Here is a 9,705-nt window from a genome sequence, read left to right on the forward strand (position 1 = left end):
TCTCTGTTTTCCAATTTGCAATCGTGTGACCATGAATTATATGTATACGTTGTATATCACTGTACGACTTCTCTATGGGCTGCTAGATTGCTGCACCTGCATATCCCAAGCACCGTCCTAAATGCTGGAAAGCACCAAGATGGATGTTTAATAATAATATATGAAGGGACAGGTGTGGAGAACCTCTTTGGTGGTGATTTTGTTGTCATCAGATAGTTGAACAATCATCTCATACAATCTTGGTTGCCATTTTTACTTCTTTATTGCTTTATTAGCTAATATTTCTGTAAACCGTTTCATAGCATCCGGAGAATCAGTATTCTCTTCGTTTAACTGTATTAATGCTTACAAAGAAAAAGTGTGGTGTTAAAAATACCTCCATAGATAATAAGTATGGTGTTAAAAATCTTTTTTTTTTAAAAAAAAATACATCCACCACTCCAAACAATAAAGCAAAAAAAAAATCACTCATAGATATTTTGTAATACATGCCTCTTTCATATCAATATGTTATTTTCTCAACCAACAGAGGGTTAATATATTTTTATATTTTCTCATTTCATCTTCTTATTTGGATATATGCACTCCAAGATAAAGAAAAGGGACAAACAAACTGACTATCCTATTGTTTCAACCTAGATTTATCAATTTGTGATCATCAAGGAGAAGGTTGTTAATCCTTACTCTATTAGTATTGCTTAACTTATCGGATCCTAACCATTTAAATATCAGAATGAATTTGGAGTGTCCACATTGATGTTTTTTGTTTGTAGCCCTCAGATAGTCTTGACACACTGGTTGTGCTTTCACATTCCAGCAGAATATAGTAACCTACTAACATTTACACTCTATCATTATAATTTATCAGAAAATATATAAAAAAACTCATTCATCATGATTCTATCCTGGTTGTGCTTTCACATATTCCAGTAGAAAATAATAAGATAATTTTTACACTATTCCACTATAATCTATCCGAAAATATATATAAAAGAAACTCTTTTATCATAATTCTATAATTCGATATTCTTTTTCAATTGATAAGATATTTAATATAGGAGCACGTCAAATTGAACATCCTTCAACAAGCTATGAAATAAAAATCTATTATAAGGTAAATATTAGTTCAATTTTCTTTGAGCAACCTCATTGTGTTGTTTCATTATAGTAGAAAATTTTAGACAACGTAGTTTGGTGCTTATTTCTTTCTATGTACAATTAGTTTAATATAGATATCTACGTATGTGCTTGCATCAAATATTCTTTTCAAAAATGTTTTGTAGTAAAGCAAATTTTACGTCGCAGGCTGTTCATTTGGTATAGATATTTCTTGGCTCGAACAAGAAGTATAGCCACAGTGCTTCTCATAAGGTACAAGTTCTGATATACAGGTGCTAGCATCTGTATAACAAATATGAACTTTACTGCTCTAACTGTTTTTTTGCACATCATTTTATGTTTCAGAACCCCCTTTTGCCAAGCCAAGGCATGATCCTTAAGAATGTCATAAGAACCACCTAACTTCTCGTAATCCCATTTTGTGCGCCAACTAAGATTGACCATGTATTATCGGGAGCAGCTTATTTTGTGTACATACACCAAAGATGCTATGAGCCGGCTCCTTCCATCTATTGTATTCCCTACGAACACCAAGTGAATATTGTCTGGATCCTTTTTTTAATAGAAATTCTATCAATTCTATGCTTCTGGAACCAGCTTTGACTGCCTACTTATGTCTCATTGTGCTCATGTGATCATGTACTTACCTTTCTGCTGACACTATGTGTTATGATGTTTAACTACTATTTTGTTAAAATATTTATTTAATTGTTATAGTATATCATTGGATGTCAAATTTCATATTTTTAACACTGAAGAATTCAACGCTCGCGCATGGGCGCGGGTTATCTACTAGTAAAAAATAAATCAAGTAAAATAAAATACAACTCCTCAGAACCACATATTAGCATGTTTATCGAAATCTTCTTCTCAGGATATAAAACGACAACCATGGGATGAATTTGATCAGACAACACTTTTTTTGCCTGAAACCCCGAAACAGTATAAAAGTAAGCCACAATCATGCTGGGATAACATATCTGCAACCAATGCACATCAAGGCAATGCTGGTAGGATTTCAGAAAATATTGAAAAAGAGAGATCCGTAGGTTATTGTCGTAATTTTGTCCAATTGTTAGGTGTCAGATTTAATACGAATAAGAACATTGCAGTTTTGTAGCTGAAATAAATTATGTGAATTTTTATGTCAGATTTGGAATCTGCATATGAACTATCTGTATAACCAGAGCGATGAGCAAAACACGAATGCATATATTAAAGACCAGGGCTTGGAGGAGTGGCAGAATGGTGGGGCAGGAATCCAAATCACGATGACTGTGGAAAAGTTCATGGATAGGTTAAATGGGTATGACTAAAGAAATTATGCGAATGCCTTGCAGACCAAGGATATCCTTGCTTTGTAATTCCGCATATGAACAATGTCAGCAGTAACGAGACATTCGCACCAGCGAGGCACCATGGAGACGAAGTTCGTGCCAGTGGGTGCGGCGCCGGAGACGCGAGTGCAGCGCGTGCGGCAGAGGAGACACAGGGGCAGGGTGCGGCGCCAGAGACGCGAGTGCAGCGCGCGAGGCGGCGAAGACTAAGGGGCAGCAACTGGCCAGCAACGAAAGGAAAAAGATCAATTCCAAAATTACCCCTAGTGTAACTATTTTAGTTTATTGTTCTATCCAGTACAGAACGAACGACGGACTCAAATTCGGCAACTCTACTTCCCGTGCGTTTACCAGCTAGCCGAATCACTTGTGCCTCACGTACACGGCCACGTTTTGGACTCCAGTTTGTACGGCTCTAATCCAAAGTGCTGCACCTCTTTGGTCGTCTCCCTGCTAAGACATGCACAAAATAATTCCAAATCTTCATCTATGTTAGCTGCCAAAAATCACCATGAACAGTTTGCACGCCCTGTCCCGTGCCGTTGCCGGCAAACCCCGCCTCCAAGACAGCCGCCGCGGTGAGGCGGAGGCATGCAACATCGGGCTCCATAGGTCGATGCGGACCGGCGACGGGAGTGCAGAGACGACGCGCGCATCAGCCACCGGCTCGCCTTGCTCCGCACAACCGCCGCTCCTCTTCTTGCCTTCGATGTGCCGGCGGCGAGCCCCGCTTCCTAGACAGCCGCCGCGGTCTCCGAGTGCCGACTGCCGCGGTGGCCGTGCGGGTGACGAGGGAAGCCGTCCTTGGGCTTGAGGCGCTCGACGCGGCGCGGGGTTCCTCCTTCACGTTCGCCGCGGGAACCTTCTCCTTTCCGGCCTCCCTTGATGGCGCTGCGACGGGAGGTTGAGCTCGGGGCGCGCCGCCGTCGACGGCGTGGAGACGGAGGGAGGTCTTCATGTCTGTCACGCTCCTCTTGTTGCCTTCCCTGTCGTTGCCGGCGAGCCCCTAGACAGCCGCCGCGGTCTCCGGCTGTCGGTATGGAGACCAGGACGGAGGCACGACTAGGGCTTCCAATTCAATTCGTGTGGTGAACGGTCTCGTAGCCTGGTACTTCAGAAGTACTTCCAGAAAACAGGGTTTAACTACCTGAACTACTATATGTTGCCTTAATGCATGTTGAATCTATAAGAACCAATTTTGTGATCCTTCTTCGTTGATACTGGAAATGTTATGTTCATGGATGTGATCATGGCTCACAGCATTCCTGGGACAGATCAAGAGGTTCGGCTACTTACAATTTTGTGCAAAAATTCACCGTCCGTCACGCATAATAATAGATATTATTCGTTTGCAGAAAACGTTACCATACCGGAACCGTGAACCCGTTTCGTTGCCTGGACAACGCGACACCAGATCAACGAAGCCCAATGCTGAAAAGCAGCCAAGGTTAAATCAAACCAAAACAATACATACAGGCATCTTGCATTTCCCTGAGCCATGCCTGTTGCTACGGTCGTCTAAGAATATTGCCTATAAATAGCCCAGACCTCTTTCCCACCACCCATTGTCCAACCGTTTCCATCAGAACGATCGATAGTGTCACATGCTGATGTCCATGGTCATAATATGCTTTTCCACCGCACAACAAATACATTGTCCCGGACGCGCCGGCCTTTCCTACCACGCCCGTGCATCAGGCGGAACCAGCGTGGTTGTCCTACGCACACGCAAATGTAGCCGTCAACACCCGCCAGAAACGGAAAACTGCACCCATGTATGGTCAAGGCGCGCGTCCATACCTAGTACTCGATCCCTTCTTTCACAAATGTTTGACGTTTTCCGAACTAAAATTAATTATTTCTTTAATCTGAAGAAGTAGAAGCCCGCATGAGACATATCCCCATATCCTATTCCATGTTCAGTGACAGGGTTTGGGGACCTCCTGGGGGACAAGCTCCGCCCTTCCCTCCGTTTGTGGCAGGAGCAGGACCATCTCTCTCGCCAGCACCACAGGTATGTCCTGTGATTCTTGACCAACATGTCCTTTGCTTCGAATTAAGGAAGTTGTATGGTGTTGGATTCATTCTTGTAGTGTCGGGAGGTACTACCCGCATATATAGATCTCCATATGCCTAAATTGTCTCATGGTTATTACATTATAAATTGTCAACCATTTACTGTCCTTTTGAGCAACTTTTAGCTTCTACGTTATATCAGCTTTTGGGGTTTTCTTGACTTCATGTAAGCTAAGAGCAAAGAAAAACAAAACAGCTCTTATAGCCCACATATTATTCAGGGGTGAAAATGGACTTAAATGAGCTACAAATTTTCCAAATGTGGCTTATTCTGGAAAAGTAGTCAATTCCATTGAACTAAGGAGGGTGTAAGGTCATGTTTTTTCACCCGTAATTTGGAACGGAGAAAATCTACTGAGATACTCCCTCTGTTTTTAAATTGTTGACGTCGGCTAGTTCATTTTTGAACTAACCGGTGTCAACAATTTAAAAATGAAGGGAATATATAAATATAGATTAAACATGTCAATATAGTAGACAATGTGGTCACCATTTACGTATGACTAGGTTGAACCTACTTGCATTGAACATTCATCATGTTAATATGCTGTACAATACGGATCTGCTAAAGTAAAACATTTATGAACATTCAAATCAATAATGGACTTTTCTGTTTTTTTTAAAAAAATACTATATATAAATGCCACTGACAACTACATACATGAAGTATGTCACTCATTGCAAATTAGATTGAGTCAAGCTCATATATGACCGAAAAAGAAGGGAAAATAATTATTGAGACACTGAATATGAAAGATATATATGTACAGGTACAATAAGTACAAACAAAATTTTAGGGCAAAGAGGAGAAATTCTCTGACTCAAACTGACAAAATGTTTTCCTGAACATGTACCACTAGTAGCAATAATAATCCACAAAATGGTACTCGTGCCGTTTAGTTCAACTTCAGAGAAGTTGCACTTCAACCTTATTGTTTATCTACAAATTTTGGTTGATGTGTGGTTCGCATTGTGATTATTTTGTTTTCGCGTACCTCTCGCGAGCTTCGGGCTCACATCGCGACGATATTGCGCCGGTAGATGTTGATGGATTTCTCAACACAAGCGGTGGAGCCTTGAACAACAACCCCCCACACTCACGCGGAATGACGACAGAGGAGATTGCTTGCTCTCTATTTGCTAATACCTCCTTTTTCAAAAGTTTGACGTTGGGAGAACTAAAGTTCTCCCAACGTCAAATTTTTGGAGAAAGAGGCAGTATATGTGTAAACTATTATGTGATTTGTGAATGGATGAACTCTTTGTTATTTGTGATATGTATGTGTGCTATGTGTTATCTGTGATATGTCATACGTATGTCGATGACTTTGTGATGTTTCATGCTGTGCTGGAGGCTCCCCGCATGGGGAGGCAGCCGGAACAGAAAGTTTTTTAAAAAAACAAAAAACAGTTAAGTTTGAGGGTTAACCGTCGAATTTAAGCCACATGGCACTTAAGAACGACGATTAACCACCAAATATAAGTCCACGTCATCGCCACATGTCGATTAACAAAAAAGGGGAAAATCACTTATGTTCGAGGGTTAACCATCGAACAAAAAATCACTTAGGTTTCCATATGTGTCTTGTATACCTGTAAACTCTTTTGTAATCTGGATGGGCTATTCAAGGCCACATCCATTTCATTTGAATGGAATTCAGGTAGGAACCCTCTCCGTCCCGTGAACCTTAAAAAAAAATTCCATCCCCTCAAGCACATGTGCTCATGGACCATCATATAGGTCTAATCTCAATGGGGCGGGATGTTACAAAAGGACCTGACCTTGTCGGACCGGACACAACAAACCATGCATTGGCAAATGACCAGGAAGGTTCCCCTCTTGGCACATGTTCGTGTCCAGTCCCGGCTCATATGCCATACTATGGCTCCGCAGAGCATACACGCATCATGCGCCATATGTCCGTGCGACCTTGCCGCCACGCACCCAAGTCTGCGGGTGTTGGCTCTGATATCATTTTGTAACATTCATGTACCCACTCATATACTGTGTGGATTTCACTCACCTAGGTTTATATGTTTATCTTCCTCCCACTATAGACTCGCAAGGTGGGACTAAATTCCCACCCCTTCATGTAAGTTCTCATAGACCACTGTGTGTCTAATCTCAATGGGCCGGAATGTTACAATACAAGCTGGACATCCAAAGATCCCACCCTGCATCCTAGGAAAAAAAATTTGGGAAAGAAAAAATTTTGGAGGTTGCCGATAAATATGAAATTTCAGAAATATCAGAAATTTTGGAACCAAATTCAAATAAATTTGAACAAAATTTGTTCAAATTTGATAATTTCGGTAAAAAAAATTTGGAGCCTGGGCACCGCCTCCCAGGTGCTCTGCCGTCCTCCCACGTGTCCCTTCCGACGTTGGCACCAATTTTCCCAAGCATCCGAGGCCGACCGGCCTGATCGAGCCCGCCCGGGGAGCACCGACCTCGGTTAGGTCGGTCCCGAGGCCATCCGGTCTGTGCAGAGCCCGCCCAGCCTCCTAGCCTAGGTCTTTGACATGTGGGCCACCTTGGGACAGCGTGTCGATGATATGGGAGCCGAGTTGGAGCTGAGTTGGAGGGGAGGACCAATTTGCAGGCCGACTGGGCCAGGTTGAGGTCGCCTAGCCCCCCTTAGCCTTGGCTATCTCGGCCCCCTTAGCCGAGAGCCCTTCCGAGCCAACCCCTGGCCGGCCAGACAAGGCTTGGATCTAGACTCGGCATGTGAGGCCGGTCGGGCCAGGGTAGGCCAGCCGGGCTAGGGCAAGGCCGGCCGGGCCTCCCATCGGCTCGACGTTCCTTCAGCTTCCCGTAAAAGCGTCCATCAAGGGTCGGGATTACTCGAATTGCAATCCGACCCTCAGTTTTGTGGAGTTTTCGTTGGTTTTCAACACAAACCGAGTGCTTCCTTATACCCATTCCCTGCATCGAATATCCAACAAAACTCGTGGAACTCGGTTAATAGTTAGGGTGTTAACATGGTTATTTTCTTGTAAATCTCAATGTGTTAGCACATAAAGTTAGCGTGTAATGACCGCCAATAGCAATTATACCTAAAAGGTGATACTAGTTTATCGTCAAAATGAGTTGGAGGCGGATTTTGAAGAAATTTACCAAGACATTGAAGGTCCACCCATTTTTAATATAGAGGCAACGGTGTTACCAGATTCACCAGTGGGAGATATTGATGATGTAATAGTTCCCCAAAAAGGAAATGAAAGTCGAAGAAGAAAGTATCGCACAAGAGAAAGTCAACACGATTAAGAAGGCAACAAATCAATCCTGATTTCAAATACGATTGAGAAGTAAATATTTGTTCATTTATTTTGTTCTTTTTGTAATTTGATGTTTAGTATACTACTACTTTTATATTGATGTACTAATTGTTTTTTTCAATAACAGGATGGCAGCTTGAAAGATGAAGAATTTTGTGAAGGGTATGACAAGGAGCTCAGAAAAAGAAAAAAGAAAATCATAGGAGAGTCTATTCCAGGGTAGTGGTTCGCTCTCGAGCTGACGAAAGGCTTTCATGGAACACCTTCCACCTGATATGCAGGGAAAGACGATTTGTTTTCAGAGGGATGAGGTGATTACTCTAAAATATTATTTTGTATCAATATAGTCACTAAATTAATCTTTATATGAATATAATGTCTAAAGTGTTTCAATTTGCAGGATCATACCGAGAGTACGGAGGAGGAGAGTGGTGAGAGAGAGGAGGAGGCGAACGTTGAGGAGGAGGAGGTGAGGGGTAAGTAGGTGGCCAATGAGCAGGGCGATGCAGATTATGAGGAGGAAGATGAGGACAGATCCGGAGGTTGAGATGGATGGTCTTCTGGTGGTTGTCAGTTGGGGAATGCAGGGTCAGGAGATGCATGGGATGCATGGCCTACTGGTGGGTGGGTGGGTTGGGGAGGGGGGGGGGGGTTCAGAAGTTGGAGCTTCTAGTGCTGGAGGGTCTTGTCAGGCCCGAAAGCCACGGAGGACCCATTGGGTGCCTCCTCCTAAAGTTCCAGATTGAGAGGAAGATAGGATTCCGATCCTACCGTGTGGAGACAAGTAGTTGTGTGACATCTTTGAATTACAAATTATATGAAATCGATTAACACTCGTCTTGCAAATTTGGACATTGTGGTTGCAATTCTTGGATTGACACAGCTATTTGAAGGTCGAGGACGTCGCACACAGGTGAATAAAGTTTTGGGAAGTTTAATTAAATATCAGTGGTCTGGTGTGGTGACGGGTAATGGCATTGAGGTTCCTTGCATGTCTTGGGATTAGTACGAGCTTTCGTTCATCGCGGACAGCAGGAATGCCCAAGGTGCCGTGCGGCATGAATTCTGGGTATGATCTGTTTTCCTCATCTCCAACTTCACTTGTATACTACTGTGCTAACAATTCTTGATCGTTGGTTTTTTTTTTCATAAATGCTTCAGGTTGCCTGAAGATGGAAGCATGAACGATCGTGCAAAAAGTGTGTTTAATAAGAACGTGACTTCCTTGGTCAGGGATCAGATATACTATGCCTGGATCCAAGTTACTTCAGACTTCTTGTTGAAGTATGAGGGACGTCGACCACGTTCTAAGAGTGATACTTGACCGAGGAACAATATCTTGAGGTATGTGCTTCATTTGTCTTAGTTGATGTCCAAATGTTATTACTAACAATACTTGTTGGATTCCCTATCCTTCGCAAAAAAAAAAATACTTGTTCGATGGAATTGCAGTTTTCAGAATCGGTTCCGTGGATGGGATCAAATGAAGCTGGCTGGCGGGCTGTATGCAAGTATTGGGCAACAGTTGGATTAGAGATATTTCGATGAGAAACAACTCTAATCATGGGCGTGGGGTTTTCCTCAGATATGGTGGGGATGGCCACGTTCGTTTGGCCAAGCGCATGGTAAGTTATGGTCATTTTGCATCTCAACGAATATAATTTATGTTTTATGTTTTTTCCTTGTGTCTGTAGGAAGCTAGCTCTGGTGTTACGCCGAGTGTTCAGGTGTACTTTAGATGTCACAGGGGATCGGGTCCTTCAAACCCAGAGCAGCTGTGTTCTCAGTCGGCTTCTGAGCATGTGGTGAGATTTTTGCAACTAGCTACAATATATATACTTGTACGAGTCTTCCAAAATATAACTGCATCGTTTCATCTTTTTCAGGTGGCATA

This window comes from Panicum hallii, chromosome 3 (assembly GCF_002211085.1).
Source record: "Panicum hallii strain FIL2 chromosome 3, PHallii_v3.1, whole genome shotgun sequence".
Lineage (NCBI taxonomy): Eukaryota > Viridiplantae > Streptophyta > Magnoliopsida > Poales > Poaceae > Panicum > Panicum hallii.